Below are 23,099 nucleotides of genomic sequence, written 5' to 3'. Positions count from 1 at the left end.
TGTAGGTATTCTACAACCATTCTTGTTTTTTCATTTTTCTTTAAATGGAAGCGTATAATTCAACCAATAAATACAAAATGTAAAAAGCCTCAAATTAAAAACGTAAATTCATAAATAACGTAATATATACTTGTATATGGCAACACTGCTGCAAGATGGTTTGTTTTGTGTAATGGTATCCCCGCGTACCGGTTCAACGAGCCGCCTGCACTCCGTCAAGACCGTCATGTCAGTCACAGTCAGTTGAATTTGCGCAGGTGGCGCTACCGGTCGTCCTACGCATGCGTCGCGTTACGAGCTTCGTAATGGACACTGACAGATCCCAAGTTTTATTTTATTTAAATAAAAATTAAAACAAACCGCATAACAAACTTGAGCTTTTTACCATAAAAGTGAATATAGTATTGATGTCGTGTCAATTTCATAACGAACAATAATTCAATGTAAATAAAATAATCGATTTCAAATCACGCACTTTTATTCGTGATTTTGGTTGTGGGATTTGATATTTATTGTTGGTTTTTGCAATAAATGCATTTACCATAACAGACGGCGTGGAAATAACTGGTTTTGGGGGGCCGTTGTGTTTTTGTGTTGTGTTTATTAGTGAATAGATACTGAGCTATAGTGCCCCGTGTTACCGCTATTTCGTGATGTGTGTGTAATGCTGATAGCTGTAAGCACAACTACGAAGCTGTGAATCTCGTCTTTATGGTGAGTTTGAGTTGGGGCTATTTGGTTGTGTGTGTTATGCAGTACATGCCTAACTGTCTCCACTGGTCTCCAGTCGAACGGTGCATTCATACCGTCTCACCTTAATGATATTTTCAATCAAAATGAATGACTTTTACTATTACCTGATAGATTTACCTGTGCCTTTGCTGGACCTTATGTAACTTACTTTCTTTATTATTTACCACTTAAGTACGAAACGCGACACCGTGATGATATAATATTTTAACAGTCATGCTGATTTTCTTTCAGTCCCTAAAATAATTTTAAAAGGTTATACTTAATAAAATGTTTATATATTCGTTAAAATAACAAAAATTAAAAATTTAAATGTAGAACCTTTAGTACAATGGTTTTCACTAACACCATCATGAACAACCTTGTTATAGGTACCTATTGCATGGCTAGGCTACCTATTATAAATTTTTTTTTTTTAATAATTAACTATTGCGTAAAAATCACATCATGTACCTAGGTAGGTATTTACATACGAAATATTTAATTCCCACACGCCACGATGGGAACATGATACCTGGAAAGCTACTAGAAAACTCATCAAGCTTTCCCGGAAATTACCATATCTTCTAAAATCTAACGATACACTTATTAAGATACAGTAAAGCCAAACCAGTAGGTATTTTATAAACGAATGCAACGCCAAACCAAATGTAAACTTTTTGATAATGTTTACCTAGTTTCATAATTCATACATCAAATTATTCTTCCTAATATCATTGTTATTTATAATCAATAAAAATCTTAATGATGCATTACCTAACGACGCATAATTAAAACGTAGCGACGATTTGGAAATTGAAATTATTACAAATACCTATATTTTACGAAACAATATTGCAATTTGCATGTAATATTGTTATTGTGTACATATCAACCATCTTCGATAAGATACGAAATGAGGTCTGTGGGTTAATCCTAAGTATGAATACTTATGCACGTGTTGCTAGTCCATAATTCTATTGTTTACTAGCGGTCCGCCCCGGCTTCGCCCGTGGTACATATTTACGATTTCTCTACATAAAAACCATCCTCGTACTTCAAGGAATATAATAAAAAAAGAATTATCGAAATCAGTTCAGCCGTTCTCGAGTTATGCGCTTACCAACACATTTTGCGATTCATTTTTATATATAAGAAGAAGATTAACTAATATTTTTTCCTTCAGGTTATTTTGTGGCACCGGAAATGACATCGATATATGCATGGCTTATTAACCGCATGGATAAGTTTTAAATCAAATGATACAAATCTATAAGATTGTATAGTAAGGCAAGAAATATTACTCCATTTTTTATTTTTGCTTTGTATCTAGATTGTAGATGTATAGTCCCTAGTAACTTCGTAATGTAGATATAATTTGGCTTTGAAATATTTAGGAGGAAATCAATCTGTGATTTCCTTCAAAATACCCTAAGAAATAATAAAATTTCGCTTCTCAATTATTGCTATTAATCAATATTTAATGTGCTCAGAATATTCACATTATTATGTTATTGACAATATTTCGTGTATTCTGACCACTGCAATATATGCTTATTAATTAGCTTTAAGAATATTGCATGCTATTTCTTAATATCTTTTATCTATTTATTTAATATCTATTTCGTGTTATGATGACTATTAAAAAATATTAGCTATTCATCTTATGTTCTTTTTGTCCCTTTTTCTCTTGCCCTCGCTAGTTTTAATTAAAACCTGAAGTAAATTGTGCTCCTTTTACGAACATATGCTAAAACGTTACAATAAAATACAATAAAAGCACACATGTTCCAACGTTCTGATATGTAAAAGTGGAACATCTGTCCTCCACTATATTGTACTTTTCAAAAGCTACACAAAACCCAAGACTATTTGCTAAAGGGCTATGTCTCAGAGCTCCTCACGAGTTGCCATAAAAATAAAATAAAATAAAAAAAAATAAAAATATCTTTATTGAGTACAAAAATTAATACAGTACAATTACAGTGTGGCTCTGTCTTCCTAGCTAGGAAAATCCTGTGTTAAGGAAGACAGTTCCTTCCCAGAGAACATGTTCAGTACAACAAAAAGATTACATTTAAAAAACAGAGAAAGTAAAAAAAAAACATAAATATACAGTTGTGCGTTTACAAGCTTTTTACAATTATAGTGCGTGATTTTGTTAGAGTGAGTGTGTGTATATGTGTGTGTGTGTGTGTGTGTGTGTGTTTGTGAATGTGTGTGCTTGTGCATGTGAGTGTTATGTGTTTGTGTATGTTATATTATTGACATCTATCTATTATTTATGAGCTGCTCTATTTCATCATAATCATAATTTTCAAGCCATTTAATGACCGCTTTTTTAAATAAACTGTTATTTAAAGTCCTAACTTTTTGGGTCCTACTTATAATATTGTAAAACTTAGGGGCAGCAAAATGAAAAAATCTTTTAGCAAACCTACTATTAGTACGCGGCATAGGGAATCGGTCTCTTCTTTTATTAACAATCTGTAAGGCTGGTACTGTCTGTGTATGGTAACGTCGTAGGATTTCCTTTAAATATATTTTCCGTACGCTTAATAAGTTTGATTCCTTAAATAGATTTGTAGTGGGATATCTGAATGGTAATTTTAGCGCTACTTTAATAATTGCCCTCTGAACTCGTTCGACATGAATAAGGTGGGACTTAGCCATGCCTCCCCATGCACATATGCAATAGTTTAAGAGGCTTTCTATTAGTGCCTTGTATGTTAGTAAAACGGTATTTTTATTTACTACTGCTCTTAGATTTTTAAATATATAGATCATCCTTCGTAACCGCGTTACTAAATAAGAGGCCTGAACATCCCATTTTAAGTGACTGTCTACCTGTATACCTAAGTATTTGGTGTGCTCGACTCGAAGTAGTTTCTCGCAATTGCAAGTTGTCTGCAGTCTGGGAATCCTATTGCATGGGAAGGTATGAATTTTTATTTCAAAATCAGGTGAAGGAGAGAGAGTTTTACTCTTAGAAAAGCAGATGTAAGTCGTTTTTTTAGTATTTAAAGATAGTAAATTATCCTCAAGCCATGTTGTCACGGAAGCGAGCCCTCTCTCTACAATCTGTCTGAGCTTGAGCCAATCTTTATCATAGAACAAGATGACAGTATCATCCGCGAAAGTAACAATTTCTGCGTTATTTATTTTTAACTCACATAAGGGATTGATATAAATCAAAAACAGGATAGGAGCTATAGTACTACCTTGCGGAGTACCATAGGAACATGTAGAATGATTACTCATCGATCCCTCTACTTTGACACATTGGACTCTATCACTTAGATAATCCTGAAACCACTTTAAGACATTGCCACGCACTCCTATGTTCTGGAGTTTACACAAAAGAATAGGTATGCTCACTGTATCAAATGCCTTTTGAAGGTCAAGGAAAATACCTAAACATTTATTGCCTCGGTCCAGGTGATGAGTGATACAGTGAGTGAGTTTGAGGATAGCGTCTTGGGTCGAGAGTTTACTACGAAATCCAAACTGATTTTTAGAAATAATGTTATTAGCATCTAGAAATTTTATCAATCGAGTTGAAACCACTTTTTCTAGTATCTAAAATATAATAAAAGAAATTCTTTTTTAATCCTTCCCAAGGCAAGTTGTCGAGTAATCTTGAATACAAAGCGAGTGCAGTTTCTAGCCTTAAATGCGATGCAAAGATGTACTCTTGGGTGGATTGGAGCATAACTTAATAACTAGACGGTCTCAAGTGTAGGGGAGTTCACACCGTCCAGTTTGCTTACGCTGACGGCGTTGCTAGAAGAAGTAATTGCATAGACGTAAGAATGGCTAGCGAACTTTGACGCTTACGAGTCGACCCTTTGATTTCTTTGCCAGTTATAGTTGTAAGTAAAAGTTGATGCAGTTTAATAGTTTGTAGGAAAATTAAAGACTAATAGCTTGAGGTTTTAATAAATCCAACACAAATACAACACAACTATCCATTCATTGATATTATACAGAAGAAATTGCTAGTAGAAAAAACTAACTGTATTCACCAGGATCTAAATAAAAATTACGAAATTATTTTCGTCCGAAACACATCTGCTTCTAATATCAAATATTCTAAGTTCCTACAACTTATATAACATTACATATTTGCCCTTTCAATTAAACAGAAAGTGATATGTGGATATAGGATCCAGTACATTTGGAGCGTAGTTTGATAGCTTGAATAAATATTGGGTTAACAAGCGGCGCCATGAGTGTCGTCCTTTTCTCCTTAAATCATCTTATCAACTGTTTAGATAGTGTTATTATAGACTTCTGGCCTTTTATCATCTTATTGCGAAGTCTAGAACTGTATTTATTTCGATCTTCTAGGAATAAATCCAAATAAATCGAGCTATATCTCAAATCGAAACTATAAGTTAATAAAAATAGCGTGTGTGCTGAGCACACGTATCAGAAGCGAAACTTCTTTGGTAAGATTCAAAGATACCAAAATCGTCGCCTTACTCCATAACGTGACGGTATTGCTATGATGCGGCCTTGAAATTTTACTCTCAACGCGCCAAGTTTCTATTCAAAAATACATACCAAAGAATAGCGTCATACTTTTAATTAAAGGTTAAACGTGTGTATCGAAATTCTAATATTCATTACTACATACTCAATTCTTCTCCCAATGCATTAGTAACAAATAACACGACTATTTGTTCATGTAATAATACATGGCCGCTATTGTAGGTAAAATTCACTATCGTGCAGGCACAAACGAGCAATCTCACGTCAAAACTGGAAACGAACGGGAAGCACGAGCTGGACTGAATAGTCCTTGAGCTAGACAGAGCGAGTGTCCTTGGCCCGGTTCAGAAATGTTCCCCGGGAAAGGTTAACCTTTTATACGAGAATCGCGCGGTACGAATAGCTTTTGACTTTTGTATTTTTAACCGACTTCAAAAAAAGGAGGAGGTTATCAATTCGGCCGGTATGTTTTTTTTTTTTTTTTTTTTTTTATGTATGTACACCGATTACTCCGTGGTTTCTGAACCGATTTACGTGATTCTTTTTTTGTTCGATGCGGGATGGTGTCGAATTGGTCCCATAAAAATTTTATTCGGATAGGCCCAGTAGTTTTTATTTTATGAGCATTTTTGTCTGTATTTGTAAATGTTGCAAGTGCAAGTTTGAAGTCGGTTGTTTTTAACGCAGTTATTGACTTGTGTTATTCTCGTTACCAGAGTAACTTTCAACGAAACTGATCAATTTTGTTCAAGTAGCGGACGGAATTTGTCTCAATTTTATAATGTATTCCGACATTTTTCATATATTAACCTACTTTGTACGTAATCTTAAGCCATATTATAAATTCATATAAATTTACATGGGTTTCCATGTTATTTAATAATTCTGTAGCATCTGAAAATAGATAAGCGAGAAGTATCGTTATGACAAGAAACAACGTGAAATGAGGGTATTCTTTGCTATAACAATATATCACATCTATTATTTAAATGTCACAATATTTTTTAGCTGTGCCCTATTTTTTAAATTCCCTAACGACCAATTTTGGCAAAGGCTGCGCGGCCAATTCATAAAGCTGCCCATTCACGCAAGGTGTCCTTGGCCTAGTTCAGTTCCACTGATAACGCCGCATTGGAAGCAAGCTTTCGGGTTTTATTATACGTATTTGGGAGTATTATCATCCACAAGGGATGGGCATTGCGGATTTATTAACGAACGTCTTATTGAATCTCTAAATGGGAGACGCAATTATACGTCTTAACCTCTATTGTAATCTATACGCGCTAATCTCGGGAACTACTGGTACGATTTGAAAAATTCTTTCGGTGTTAGATAGCCCATTTATCGAGGAAGGCTATAGGCTATATATCATCTCGCTAAGACCACAAACAGCACTGCGGGTAAAACCGCGGAGCACAGCTAGTGTCAATAAAGTTTACACAGTAATTTGTTTGAACAAGGAAGTATAAAAATATCGTTTTAGGTACTTGTTATCGTTGTACGTTCATAATTTTAGTCCAAAATATTAACGTTGCATCGCTGTACGTTGCACAACTCCGGATAGATTGTTGGAACAACAGATTATACGAAAATAAAGATCACAGACTATAAAAGAGGTACTCGTAAATTGCTCATTACCATTTCGGCTTTCGTCATAGCTATTAAAATTAGTGGTGCGTCTGCCGTGTGACCCAGTTAGCGAGAATTTTAACTTTAGTTCTAGGTACTAATGGTATAGTAAATGGCCCGTTCTCGTATGCATGAATTTGTGTTTATGGGTATTGCGTTTAAAATAACTTGGCTTTCAGAACGTCGCGTTGCTTCTTTTTGTAAACATATGCAAACTCTCACTTGCTCTTTTTGAAATAAGGCCGTTTTCATTTTATTGCTAATACTTAAAGTTGAATTGCATACAAAGCAGGTTATGACAATAAAATAAATTGTAATAAAATGTTGGGGAATTGAGAAAATGTCCTCTCTTTTGGAAGTCGGTTAAAAAAGAGAGCGATTTTATGTTAGCACTCTCTTGTGTAACGCTATAATATTATATTCGTGCGTTATAAGTTAATGGCAATCATTATGATGAACCGATATGGATATTTCAAAATCAGAAACATAATATATATGTATATCACTACATCCGAGTCTGTCTGTTTGTTCGTGATAAACTCAATAACTACTGCATCAATTTTTTTCACAGCACAGGCGAAGGCGGTAAGTATTAAAAAAAAGACGTGTGGCACTCGGGGACTGCCGCGGTAAAGCTATTACAAAGCATGCCTTCAAGCCACACCTCAGTGCAGGTCGGAGTGGGGAGCGTGAGGTTTTTCCGTTACGGAATTTCTGGATTCGGTCCCCGAGCTCAAGGCCCGCGATAGAAGCTATGCAATAGCTTAAAAACAAAGAAACATTCTATCTAGCTTCAAATAGATACACTTTAAACCATTTCATAAATAAAAGAATACCGCAGTCGCGCAAAGTCATTGCCCTCTGAATTCTGATATAAAACCAAAACTATTTCAAAGTCCTCCGTCCACAAGGAGAGTAATAAAACGCGTGTTTATTTAGGTAATCGTAAATCAAAGTGGCTCCTCTTAATATTTACATCTTGGCGCGTTTATTTTTCTTATTAAGTCGGTTCAAGTTTCGGGACGACGGATGTAGATAAACATTGTGTTATTTGTTTATCATTTATTAGGGATTATGAAGTGCGTCGTTCCGTGAAGGTCTTATGGAAATAAATGTTCCTGTCTATGGTGCAAGCCTAGTGCTGATTCGAGAGAAAGATTATAAATATTTGTTTGGCTGTAGCTGTATAAGATTTAGGAAGCAGAACACAAATGAAATATGGGCTAGTTTAAGTGCTTAGAATTACCAAAAACCATAGTAGATAGAGTATTAAATAATTAAATATTATCGTTATATGTATATTGATCTATAGAATCGAGAGGGTATAATTCTCACCTGGAAAATTAATAATAGGTCATGTTTGGTTATTTTAAAAAGCAAAATGGAGCCACTATACTGGAATTAATAGGCTTGTAAAATCGACCTTTTCCTAAATAAGGGATAACAACAATTTCATAAACTGACGGTACTTTTATCACACCTTATGGACATGAGCCTTAATACATATTTTGATATTCTACATTGACTTTTCCTAAGAAGTCACAGCGGTAGATAGTGTTACGATAAATGCAAGTTGCATTGTAATATTTGCACGTGGAATAATTGAATATCGAATTCTAATAGTCCGGGATACATCGCCCATTTTTGCAAGTGATTACTATCAAGCTAATTTTTCGTGAGTAGCTTTATTTTGATGAGATGTCCAATAATTTCATGTACGCAACTCTCGATTGTGGTAGCTTACAGAGGTAACAAGGATAAAAAATTTTGATTTGACGGTTCTCAAATATTTATTACGCAATTTGTAGGACAATATGTCTGTTGAATTATATAAGTATTAAATAAGTGAAAATAAAAAAATCAGCTGGTTAGTAATCATTTATGATGACTTCGTTATCGATACACATTGGAAAGGGGGACTCTTTGATCAAACCATAGATTTTGTAGGACAAATATTTTTTCGAATAATTTAAATAATTATCTTGAGATAGAACAAAAAAAACATTCAGTTAGTAATTAATATTTGAGAACCATCAAATCAAAATATTTTATCCTTATTTCCTCTGGTAGCTACCACAATCGAGAGTTTTGTACATGAAATTATTGGGCATCTCATCAAAATAAAGCTACTCACGAAAAATTAGCTTGATAGTAATCACTTGCAAAAATGGGCGATGTATCCCGGACTATAACATTTAAAAAGCATTTAAAATTCTGATATTTATGAATGCTAAGTAATAGAAATACTGGCAATAAACAGTTTATTCTTAAAAAACAAAAAAAAAATGTCATCCATTCCCGCCATTGATGATACGTCATAAGAAATTTATATTATCTGTGGCTATAGAGCACAGAGTTCCAGTAACTGGGTGAAACTTATTGTATTCACGATTTGTAAAAACCGCTGTTGATAGCACAACTTGTTCCGAGTATATGGTGTGAAATGATACTATGTTTTCCCATAGCCCACTTATTATAAATACACTGTTTATAACGTACATCGAGTACAAATATGCGATGAGGTTTTTATGTGATACTTTCTTTATGGTTAACTGTTATCTCATGTCTGCCATATAACCCCTATGAACATTATTATTTAACGTTTATACTAATTACTGCTTTGTCGTTTAAATAACTTGGAAATAAAAGAGACGAAACTTTTTTTTAGTAAAGATTCTTTTCTACTAAGTAAGTATTTACTAATTGAGTAATTAATTATGAGGTCTTTAAAATTGTCTCTAAAATTTGATAGTTAGGATTCAAATTAAACTTTTGCTTAGCTAACACCCTTAGGGCTTAGGCCCACAGCGTTTTACGTTCTGCAATTTAATTGAAATTTCGTACCTCAGACTCCACACAACTGCAAAATTGTTGGAAATAATACCACCATAACAAAAAGGTTCTTAGCAAAATTGTATGATTTTTATATTTATAAACTTTATAAGATCTATAAATCTGCAATCACATATTTAAGTAGATTGTATGTAACTTAATGACACGAAGCCCCAATAATTGAATCTCATAATCCCGAGAAAGGGTAATACAACACGCTGCATGAACTTGATACCTTACGGTTATTCAACAAGTAATGATAGAATATAGTATATAGGTACAGTGACCGCAGCCCGTCAAACCGCAACTATTGTGGGCACCGGTCGTGTCTTGTCACATCTGTTGAAGGTTCGAGATGGCCGTCCTTGACTGGCTAGCATTTTAGCACCTTTGAACTTTTCGCGCCATTCTCTATGGGCTGATGTTCTAAATTTAAACGCTTGTGGAGCAATGGCCAGTGACATTTATGTGATGTAAACATTGAGATAATATTAATATGGAGTCGATACCGCCTACACCACTTATGTTCCACTCAACATACGTCATGTGGCGTAACTGCACTCAGTCGCTTGCTCGCTCATTGGCGCGAACGTCACGCTCATTTTTTATTTGTTTTAAAGTGAAACGCATCAAATATGCCTACGTGTGTGTTACGATATTGCTCAAATAATACAAATAATACGGAAAAGTGCAAAGGAATAACTTTTCAATCAGTAAGTAATTAGATAATAATTTTTAAAACTTAGTTAGAACAAAATTTTTGGCGGCCGACATTTTGCGTCATTTGTCATAGATTAAAAATTTAAGATATGACATTGGGCATGAAATAAGTGTTGTTAGTAATATTTGCTGGCGTATATTTTTATAGTATAAAATAATAATTTTACATATTTAGAAAAGCATAGACTGGTTGTTAATTGAAAAAAGGTGAAATCATGAAATATGAAAATCAATTACTTAATCACCAATTTTTTTTTGTTAATTGATTTTAATCAATTTTAATTGATATTGTATAAGCTACTGACTTGAACGTATAATTGAATTATTATTTATTTATCTGCACTAATATTATAAAGAGGAAAAATTTTGTTTGTTTGTTTGATTGTAATAAATAGGCTCATAAACTATTGGACCGATTTTGATGAAATTTGGCACAGACAATATTTAGACCCAGAGAAAAAACATAGGCTACTTTTTATTGCGAAATATGTACCACGGGCGAAGCCGGGGCGGACCGCTAGTTCAGAGATTAATATTTTTTCTATTCAAGGTTTCCATGTCTGGGTCGTGAAGAAAGGGAAAAATGGGTAAAATTTGTCCAAAACAACCGCAGTGAAGAAACCTGGTTACCATCCGATAGAACTAGCATCTGTTCATTGCATTTTCGCGATGAGGATAAATATACCACAAAAGCGGGAAGGCGTATTCTAAAGAAGTCTGCTGTTCCTTGTATTGATGTTAGTAATAATAATAAAATTTTACGGATTTGTATAACAAATAAAATATTATTTTAGCCATCTCTAACATTATTATTATTATATTTATTTTAGCCGAAGGTGTGCTACAATAGTACTGGAACAATACAAGCAATTTCTGAGCCGGGAAAATGTTCTGAGGATGATGAACTAAATATAAATAAACACAATTTTTACACGGCTTTTATTTTTTTTCTAAAAAAGGCTCAATTTGTAAGGAATGAAACTTCCCATAGCCCATATTGAACCTCCTCATCCTATATTATATGCCAGATATTGTTAGCCCCGCGTAGTAAAGTCAGTTTATATCTGAAATAAATATTAAGTAAGTACAAAGAAAATTTGAAGTCAACGTGCATGTAAGGAGTGGCACCCAATAAAATAGACAGAAAGAAACAAAGTGTCGCCTCTATAGCGGTGAGTCAGTGACATCGCATAATCTATGACTGTCTAGCCGTCATTCGCGCGCCCCGCGCCGCCATCTTGGCGCACAGATTTTGTTCGTGGTGTCTGCTCCATTATTAATATTATCTCAATGGATGTAAACTGTTATATTAATTAGTTGCGTAATGCATTGGAAAATGATAAAAACGCTTTGCTTGATATGGATTTTACATTATAAACGGTGCTATGCGATCCGTATCAAAAACAATTTTTTGCATTATGTCTTCCATGACTCACCTTTCATCACGTCTGTTGCTAATTCTCGTGACTCGCCATAGAATACAAAATGATCATAGACAAGCTAATAAAAATAAATAACCGGTTGAAAAGTAACATAATTGCTAAGTAAAAACAAGACATCACCATACTGGAACATAATTTATATTGTTGTGTTTTAAAGCGCTCGCATATACTTCGCAAATAAAATAAAATATTAAAACTGTGTAATTATGTTGCCGCATGCCTGAATTTTAAAACTGTAACTAGCGAACAGGACGTACCTAGTTATTTGTAAAGTTTAATCTTTGCAAATATAATGTACTAGCATATAACGTTTTGTATTTGCGCCAAACAAGCATAATTTGATACATTATAAATAGCTTTATTTCAGTAAATTATGAAAACAGTTATATTTTTAGTTCGGACATAGTACAATATGATTGAATGGATGAAAACTTTGGATTTTACATCGATTCTAGCTTACTAATCACTTTTCCTTCGGGTCGATAGTTAAAAAAAGTTGCTGTAGTTTTTACTGATTCTCGGTTTTTAGTCGGAAACCATGAAATAACAATAAAGCTGCATATCTCACAACACGCAAGCGTTGCGTATATTTTTATTGTTGTATTGTTTGTGCGCCATGTGTCACCGATGCGGGCCGATGGGTGTTCTAACAGGCATGTTATTAACTAGCTGTTATTTCTGACTTCGCTTACTTGATGACTTTTAATACGAATAGAGACTATATTTTATCGAAGACCTTACGTGGGAGTTACATGATGATAATGATATAGGTACCATATTCAAAATTTGTAAGGAGTAGTTTTGTTTGGAGTAAATTTAAGACCGACTTTAGATATGAAATTCTTAAACCTATAACATGTAACTATTTAGTAATCAGCTGTGCTATAAGTATGTATTAAAAAGTTATCAATAGATGAATTTTGATGTAGCTCTTACTTTTCCGTAAACTCCAATCTGAATGAAAATATAAAAAGACTATATTTTTTTATTGCTTTATTCGAAAGCGTTTCTAAATTAACGTCTAAGGGTTATTAGTTACCGATGGTATAACTTACGTAAGGATTTCATAGAACTACAGATGTAATTTCATAGATTTGTACTTGAAGGGTCTCAGATATTATGTACTTGTAATTACAGTAAGCAAAGGGTGGTATATTTTGTATAGCCAAGTGTTTTGAGGGTATAAATTAATTGCCAACACACCCTCTGGTACTTCAAATTATATGAGACGCTTTTCATTCGGAGTAGTTTTTAATTATTTTAATGATGCCAAGAGTTAGAAAGCTGTACTGTATCCATTGAAAGAGTTCATCCGATGTTATTGTTTGTTATCCAACCATGTTTACAGAAGAATTTTATACCAACATCTAATGTATAAAATTCTCGTGACGCGGTATTACTCCTGCGAAGCGGCTTGACCGATTCTTATGAAATTTTGTGTGCATATCGGTCTAATAATCGGCCAACATCTATTTTTCGTACCCCTAAGTGATAAGAGTAAGGCATAACAATATTTACTGGGAAGATAGTTTTATAAATATTATCCTTAGTTTAAAACTTATCCTACCATAAAAGCATGAAAATGGAACTAGCAATTTGTTTGCGCAACTTACGAGAGCAAATGCAATGACAGAAAAGTGCATAAGATTGCTCAAATCGTTTCACAGTGGCTTTGAACTTAGTTAATTGTCTAGAAAATAATGTTCAACACTAATCATAATAATGCGAAGGTGTAATATTCAATCTCGTAGACGATTTCATAAGTTTACGGTACGGTAACCAAGCCTAACGGGTAATCAAAAGGCCAGACTGAAAGTAAGGAGGTATTTATATAACTTAGGGTCTGTTTCACAATGAAGCATGTAAAGCTGTGTGCATCTGCAATGTGGAGTTCAGTTGCCCGTTAAGGATGTGTTATGGATACTAAAACTTCGATATTGTATTATGAAAAATTTCGAAGCTTTTTCCTAGATTTGTTCAGGAAAGGATATTATTCGTTACTCGCTCGTAGGTATATGTAAGAGCTTTTCATATCTTTGCATAGGTAATATTTTAATCCGATTGAGTTATCCAGGATATTATCATATATAATATTATTTGGCAATAACTTTTGTATTTTAGGGGCTGATTTTTCAATCCTTGGTTAAAAGTTAAAACTTATTCGTCGAATAACGTATGACTCTACCATTTAAAAAATTAATTCTAATTGCCCGTATTTGAAAGTTTATAGGTATCATTTTAATCGTGAAATACTGAATTGGACGGATAAGTTTTAACCAAGGATTGAAAAATCGGCCCTAAGTGTACCTAAAAAGTAAAATCTACGATATTCGGTTGCTATGGTAAGGTAATAAGAAGAAAAATGTTGTGTGGTTTTATGAAACCACGGAAAAGTGAAACTGTTCGAACGGTTCCGAACACTGCTTTGTGTAGCGCATGTCGCGTGACGGTCGGCTGCCGAGTAGGTATACCTACTCGGCAGCCGCGATACACGCGACATGCGCTACACAGACCAAAAAGTTTGAGACGATGTAATAAAAGTTTCACTTTAATAGTCTATGTTAGGTATCCATGTTACCTTGCAATTAACAATTTCAAGCTTTACAAACTATTATATCCTTTTTCATTTTAAGTTATTTTATAAAGAAAGGCAATGTTTCTATGGACGTGGTTATTGGTGCTTACAGAGATGTTTATTACCCAGCCAGGTAACTAGATTACCGTCTTTGGATGTAAAGAGAAACTAGCTTATATTCTGTACTCTTTGAATATTATTATTATTCAGGTATTCTGCTCTTGCAGTTCTCATAACAATAAGAACATATTTTTCGTGTTTAATAATTTGGAAAAGAAAATGTGTCCATGTAATAAACAAATATTGTTCAATTTTATCGATCGGAATTCTAAGCTATCCAAAATAACAACACAATTGAGAAAACACGAAGTACCGACCAGTAATTTATATTCAAAGCAAAAAGCTTACATCCAGTTACCGAAATAACTGTTAAATTATTTTAAACTTAATTCCCATGCTATACGGTCCAAATCTCCGTGAACAGTGCGCGTGATTCACAGTTTATCTTGACAGTCGCTCAACCTCTCACATCTTGCTATTTTCGATCTTTGGTTATGGCACAATAGTTCTAAATAGAGCTTTACTGTATAAGGAATAAAGTCTAATTTTCAATACATCGTGGAAAGCTTGCGAATTTACTATTAATTACTGATGCTTCGTATAGTATACAATTAACAAACCCCTTTTAAATTAAATTTAGATTTACACATGTACCTAACTTTGTAAAGCAAATATTGAAGTAAGAGCTGAAGCTTACGTGAGTTAACTTTAAATTGGTGTTTAAAAGCGTCTTTGAGTTTAGGGTTTACTGAAAAAAAAACTCACATTATTTAATCTGTGATCTTAAAGCTTCAAATATCAAGTTTTTCATAAAAGCGCGGTTTAAAATGTTACCACATCCGCCATGCGGTGCAGTTGAACAATAATTGGTTTCTCAGAAAGAAAATAAGGTTGTTTATGAATAAAAATCTGTATTACGATCTGTGATTAGATAATAAGTACACCTGGAAACTTATACGGTATAGAATATATTTCCTCCTACATGCAGGGGTCATTGCACTGTGTATGTATTGAATTTAACGTCGAAAATTTGTAGTGATTTGTCTGGCTTTTTGTGATCCTCAAACTAGTAAAGGAGAACTTTTAATCAAAACCAAGTTTCTGATGTTTGTTTTATCAACTCACTTTTCTGAGTCTGACAAGTTTTGAAACAAAAACTGTAGGTTCCTACTTTTTTAATCGAATCTAGTCGTCTTGTTCGAAGAGGAATTAATCCCATTAAATTTTCTAGGTTAGTGAAAAAAAAATGTTTATTTTAAATTTTTAACATACGAGCATCCGAAACGCGTATTCAATTAACAATAAAATATAATGCATTTTATACAAAAATGGGGTCGAGGCTTTTCCTATAATAACAAAAGTTTTAATAAATCAAGCATTTTAAAACAATGCCGATTCGGTCAAATCATCGAATATCCATGTTGCGCGGCAAATTGAAAATTGACAAGAACTGTCATCAGTCCTTGACATGTGTCAAACGTGTCAAGACTGCCGTGGCCCACTTTATTGTTTGCTTATTATCTTTTTTAGTGACCATAGTGTGGTGTTGCAGTGTTTTTGATCTCGAAGTATGTGATAATAGTGCGCTATTTTAACGTTAGATTTTTTTTTCAAATATAACAGTCTACCTATTATCTAAAAAATAAATATTATCTAATATCGACTACTGCACCACTACTAAATACGACTTATTTTTTTTTTTAGATTCAACCAATATTTAGAAAGAATTGGGTAGATTACAAGTAGGTTAATTAATAATTATTCTTTAGATAGGTATTGAGAATGAATATAATCCTCACACGGAGAAATTGTACTAAGCAGCTAGAATTAACTGTGTTTCATGAAAGTTGATACCTTAGGTAATTTAAAATCGATTGAGGGCGTTATAATCGATATAAGAATCGTTACAGTTAAAGCGTACGTTACGTGAGAGGCGCTAATCGATTTTCTCACAAAAAATATATCAATGTTCGTAGAAAGGAGGAAAATCGTACCATTATTTTTTTCAGTTTGAGAATTACAAAGAAATGAAAATGACTTGTAAATTGATATAACAATAAATAATGCGCATTGCGCGTGATTGTATTTGCGTATTCAAATTCAATTGCTTTTTTAACTTTCTGTTTCGATACAAGAAAGTGTTTTTTTTCTCTAATAACAAAGCGGTATTACGCTCATTGAGATAATATTAATATGGAGACGACACCGCCTACATCACTTATGTTCCACTCAACATACGCCATGTGGCATATGTTGAGCGGTTTTTTTAATGGTTTTAAAGTGAAACGCATCAAATATGCCTTCGTGTGTGTTACGATATTGCACAAATAATACAAATAATACGGAAAAGTGCAAAGGAATAACTTTCATCGGTAAGTACCTAACTATATAATAATTTTTAAAACTTAGTTAGAGCAAAAAAATGGCGCACAGATTTTGTTCGTAGTGTCTCCTCCATACGTATTACGTAGTAATATTATCTCAATGATTACGCTTCAGTTTTTCTATCGGTAAGGATCTGCATAATTACATTACTACATATTTGCTTACCTACTATGTATGTACAATTGATATAAAGCGGAAGAATATTTGTTTATTATGCGTTAAATAGTACGTGATAATTCGTAATATTTTATGCCAACCCAAAGAGAATTTGTGCCTACATAAAAATCGATAAACTTATGATATTCAACAAAAAGATATTGACCTTGTATTTAATTTTTACATGAAACAAAATAATAAAGATTATAATTCCTATAAACTGCATAATGTTATTGTTAAGGTAAGGAAAGGTAGGTAGGAAAATTAGGTACCTACATCATCTCATAAGTCTTGCAATGCTTGCATCTAACATTGCATTCGATTTTCAAATAAAATAATGGCGGGCGCAATTTCTCCATTTACTCCCAATAACTGTCAAATGAACGCCTGCTTGCCATAAAAGAAAAAAAAAACACGCTTCTGCTAGTGCTGTGTCAGTGACCGCGATGGCGCGAACCACAGAGGTTTTACGTACCATATGTATGGTGTTTTGAATATATTATGTGTATTTACATAATGTTACTAATCATAACAACTGAGCGAGCAATCGTGTCTGGTACGCTTTTATTTGGTTGTTGACTACATGTGATATTGCAACAAATGTTGAAAATGTGGGCCAATCATTATAAGAAAAAGGTATCGACTTTTTACCTTTTGTCAATTTTTTATGTGAACATATTATATATCAATGATTTGACCGTCTCCTTGGTACAATGGTTAACTCTTGAGGGTAAAACCGAGGGATCCTAAATTCAATTCCCGGTGGAGACAAAAAAAATGTTGGTCTGACCGGACACAGAACGCTGATGAACCTAGGTACTTGTCGCTGAATGAAATCGATCAGTGAAACATATTTATGCAATGCATCTGTCCCTTACCCCTTAAGAGACACGGGACTTCACTGCTATATCAATGATTTAAAAGGTCATCTCAACATTAAAAAATCCACATCTATATAGCAGAATTAAAATATAAGTTTCGTTACATTCGACCATGCAATTACCCAGTATTTAGGTAACAAGGACAAAATAATTTAACGCCTACACAACTGTCCACTGATTGTGAAGTCGAGTGTTGGGAACAGATAAGATGTTAGTAAATAAATCATTAAGCTAATTATGTTTCTAAGCCCACATGTATCGCCTACTTACAATGATTTTAGAACGAGGATTTGGCAATACTTAACTTGTGGTCTATGGCCGTAACTTCTCAAATATGTATAAGTTTTTATATGATTTTTAACTGGGTGACCTGGCGAATGTTGTTACGCCTCATAAATTCTTCATAATTTGTAGCGTGTGTTAATTTTTTTGTAGATTTCTTCCGTTATTCACGTAAGACTCGAATCAAATTAAAACAATGTTTAAAAATGCTTCCAAAAGTCTTGTTAAATAAATACTTAATAGTAAGGTATGTCCTTTTTCTGTCCTTGTTCTGTTTTTGGAACACAGGTTTTTCGAAGTCCTGGTATACGTATTAATTTATCATTTGCAAAAGGAATTAGGAATATGAAACATCATAATACTAATCTCTTTAACAAACTGCAATAAGAAAACAATCACGCTAAGTATTAAAACATATGACAATATCTACCAGTTGTTATGCACATTGTCGCTAAGAATTCTTTCCTAACACATGTTTTAACTTTTAGCGAACGAATATAGTCAGCTTTTGCCAAAACTGTTTCATTATGAAATGAGGGCAAACAAACTGATCATCATGTGGTAAAGAATACACAATTTGGGTCTGTTAGTAAATCGTGTATTTCTGAATAAATATTTAAATTACAATAATTATAGTTTGTAAACTTTGTTCGTAATTCTCTCTCACTTTTATTTTATTACATTTTAAATTTATGCTTTGACAGCTTTCTTTTGAATGAACAGTGTGTTAAATATAACGAAAAATTTGCAAGTGTGTAGTGTTATTCCTTTTATTTTGTAAACGGGAAAGAACTCTTCAAAAAGAATGATTGACTTCTTTTGGCATTATTGCAGAAATTCAAGCTTATCTGTTTTGATTTCTGAAAGAAGTTCTCTTATTGCCAATGCTGATTTTTTTTAATGCATCTTTTGTTGGACGCCCATGCTCTTCCTTATTATAGTTAGGTATCTCTATTACCTCCGACTCGACTCTACATCAATGTCATGTATTAATTGACGTTGTTTGTTCCTGTCGTTATTAATAAATTGCAATGTTCCCTAGATTAATTTGAACTATGATATGAATATGGGACATAAACTGCAGTGGTCTTATTTGATTCGTTTCGAAGTTGACGTGATTTTGATGCATAATATTCTTTTATTTTATGAAAAACTGACCGTATCCTGTTTTCTTTAAAATTATTGTTGCATAGGTTTAAACAATCTTTGGACTGGATTAGGTATATCTCGTAAAGTTGAGATCGATATGTACTTTTTGAGTTACATTTATATTTAGAGAAACTGTTTAGCCATTTTTCGTTCTGTCCTAATAATTTCGATAAATCACTCTTTGTATTGATGGTGTCTAGACGAGCTAAAAGTAGAACGTCTGTAAAGATGCCTTATTGTCGGTTTAAATACCTATTGCTGTTCGTGGAAGCTGAAAGAAGTCCATTTGACCTTTGACCATCAATCAAAAAGGAAACCTAGGTATGCACTTTTTATTAAAATTTACGTTGTAACGAAATGCTAAGAAATCGGTTTAATATAATATAAAATATGAAATCATCTACATAATATATAAAAATTAATTTACCTCGAATCAATAATTTGCAAATTGTTAACAACAAGCTTCATTGAACGGCAAATGGAAAATATTGAAATAAACATGTAAATAGCATAATATAATTATGTTTACGAATCAAGTAATTCAATATGGTGGTATCGATCGTTGACGACGGTTGCTATTAGCAACGAGCGTCTCTTTGCGCGTAAAATCTCCGCGAATGACGGAGTAAAAACCTAAGTGGTTGTTCTGTTTATATGCGTACTGGGATGTAAAGTACAGTGGGGAGGAGAATATTACATATTATTTATCTATACAAATATAATAATTAGGTATCTATGTTGTGATGTATTTGGTAAAGGTAAAAGAAACAGATATAGTAATTGTATGTTTTAAATTTTAATTGAGAATAATTTGGCTAAATTCCTATTATTGTTTAGATTAATAATAACACAGATTTTACTCAGAATGCTGATCTATTGAGAAATTCGTACTACCTATTCACCAATATGTATGTATTTGCATAAAATTTTCCTATATTTATCTGCAATGTCTCATATATATAATATTTGAATGATTAATTTTATAACAATTTTTATCGCAGAATGTAAATGTATATTTAATGTCAACTCGTGTGTCACTCAAAGTTCAAATTCACTGAGCGTATGAATTAATCTATCAAGTGTTTAAAATTCCATCATTATGACAAAAGCCATTACCAGGTAACAATCGAGTTTAATAAGGGAATCGCTTCCGATTGCTAAGCACTTGATCATATATGGCAGGTGAATAGAAGGAAGCTGTCATGAATTTTTTTTAATGTAAAGAGTGACGATGGCACGTGTTTATAGTCTGTGGTAATTCATTACACGACACTTTTTAGGGTTCCGTAGCCAAAATGGCAAAAACGGAACCCTTATAGTTTCGTCATGTCCGTCTGTCCGTCTGTCCGTCTGTCCGTCTGTCACAGCCGATTTACTCGGAAACTATAAGTACTACAGTGATGAAATTTGATGGGAATATGTGTTGTATGAACCGCTACAAAAATATGACACTAAATAGTAAAAAAAAGAATTGGGGGTGGGGCCCCCCATACATGTAACTGAGGGATGAAATTTTTTTTTTCGATGTACATACCCGTGTGGGGTATCAATGGAAAGGTCTTTTAAAATGATATAAAGTTTTCTAAAAAACATTTTTCTTAAAGTGAACGGTTTTTGAGATATCAGCTCTCAAAGTCGTAAAAAGTATGTCCCCCCCCCTCTATTTTTATAACTACGGGGTATAAAATTCTAAAAAAAATAGAGGTGATGCATGCTAATTAACTCTTTCAACGATTTTTGGTTTGATCAAAGTATCTCTTATAGTTTTTGAGATAGGTTGATTTAACTGTAATTTATTATATTTGCTGCTACGGAACCCTTTGTGCGCGAGCCCGACTCGCACTTGGCCGGTTTTATTATATTATGTTCCACATTACACATAGTGGTGGAAGGCACAATTTTTTAAATAGGTATTAGATAATAGATTGAGCCGCATATTTCTCTAGGATTCTTATTTATACGACTACTAGTTACTTTAATATACTACTTCACGTAGGTAGGTACTACAAAGTTATTATAAAATAATGTATTAAAAAAAATAAGGAATTAAAAATAATCTTCCTCTAGAGCATAGGCTCTTTAGTCTGTGCGTTATTCTGAGTAGAGTTGATAGAGTTATGGTTTTAGTAACTTTTGTATGTTTAGTCTTAGGTTTTAGATGATATACCTAATACACGTAGGTAACACTAAATCTTCGTCATGCGTCATTATTCTTTACAATCTTACCTTCAGAAACATTGTGCTACCATACCATAGATCATTTCAAATGTAAATTTCGTCATTTCGTTAAAACCATATTGTAAAGGTGCATTCTTCACAACGGTACGGCGTCAAAGACCATGTCACTTTGGTATGCGAGTCAGGTGTGTACAAAATGTTCGAGTCATGTAAATAGAGGACACTTGTACCAATGTGTTGTACTTGTTAATTATGGACTGTTTGAGTTATTTGAATTGGTTTATGTTTGGTAATGTGTATATGTACCTACTGTATAATATGTGGTGTAACTTAGGTATTTGTGACTATTGTACTCGTATGTTTACGTTTATACTCGTATGTTTACGTTTATAAACATCACACTTTACTTATTTTACTAGTACCATAGGTACGTGGTGCATTTTACACTAATAAACGATGATTTAAAACGCATAATTTGTTCAAGTATCACTAACTACATTCATACAAGAATCTTAATTTATTAAAAACTGCTAGATTCACTTTTGCTGCTGACTGTACAACGGCTTCTCGAATTTGTATTTCGAACGAAAATGTAAATGTAGACGCACTTCCATGCAATATGTACTCAGACAACTCTTTGTTTTGAACGTTTTTAATTTTTCTGCTTAACCATGCTCGTGCTATCTCTTTCTATCTTCATATCTCCATATGATAGAAAGAGAGATATATAGATTTGACAGGTTATGCCTTGGTTATGCTTATTGTTTATGTAATTACAATAAAATCATCAGTGTTATGTTATAATTATAATACGTTTTATAGTTCGCCAGTAATAATGGACTCAAATAGGCTTGTAAAATAGTTGATTAATGACATTACGCTTCCTTATATGCATTATTCATCATAATTTATTGCTAGTTGCGTGATATTAACTGCAATATGATATTCTATGAGCCTCAATTGAGTGCTTTGACTCTTGATAGTACATAATATGTGATTTGTTTTATACTTACGTTTTATATGAAGGTTTAAACTATGAGTAAGTATGTATACCTAAAGCTTAGACACAACACAACTATATTCCAAATCAGTGGTAGTTCAAAAATCTACTAAGCATTTAGTATTAGTATTCAACTAGCTGTGCCCCGCGGTTTTACCCGCATTGCTCCGCTCCGTCCGTACCGTCCTACCGTGATGTCCTACCTCCGTACGTGTTCTATTTCCGTCTAAGCATGATGGCTATCTCAAACCGAAGTAATGTTTCAAATTTGACCAGTAGTTCCTGAGATTAGCGCGTTTAAACAAAAAAAACTCTTCAGCTTCACAATATTATTATTAGTATAGATTAGTATAGATATAATATTGATATTTTACTAAATTTTCTATTCGAAAATGCCACTGTACAAACGAGGCCAAAGTACCAAATCTAGTCAAACCGCAAACGCACTATTTATGTTATTAGTATCGATATTCATTGATAAACTCATATAATATTAGGTTTATCAATTTGGAATTTATAGATAGTAAATTATTGAACTACATAATATAGAATATCGTCCAGACACAGCTGGTCGATAGCGTGTGAAT

At 33.3% G+C, this 23,099-nt stretch overlaps 1 protein-coding gene across 2 annotated transcripts in view; it reads left to right on the top strand.

Annotated features, from left to right (window-relative positions):
• The first annotated feature begins 240 nt into the window (after positions 1–240).
• LOC149897685 (uncharacterized) overlaps positions 241–23,099 on the top strand; it is a 51,904-nt gene continuing 29,045 nt past the window's right edge. For both annotated transcript variants that reach the window (XM_090116065.1, XM_090116064.1), the window contains exon 1: positions 241–714. The gene's annotated coding sequence lies outside the window, so the exon portion shown is untranslated. The remainder of the gene's footprint in view (positions 715–23,099) is intronic.

Source organism: Colias eurytheme, chromosome 25 (assembly GCF_061535395.1).
Source record: "Colias eurytheme isolate Ceu_HAF_F1 chromosome 25, ilColEury1 Martin Lab GWU primary, whole genome shotgun sequence".
NCBI lineage: Eukaryota > Metazoa > Arthropoda > Insecta > Lepidoptera > Pieridae > Colias > Colias eurytheme.
This window is presented reverse-complemented; position numbering and strand designations above follow the sequence as displayed.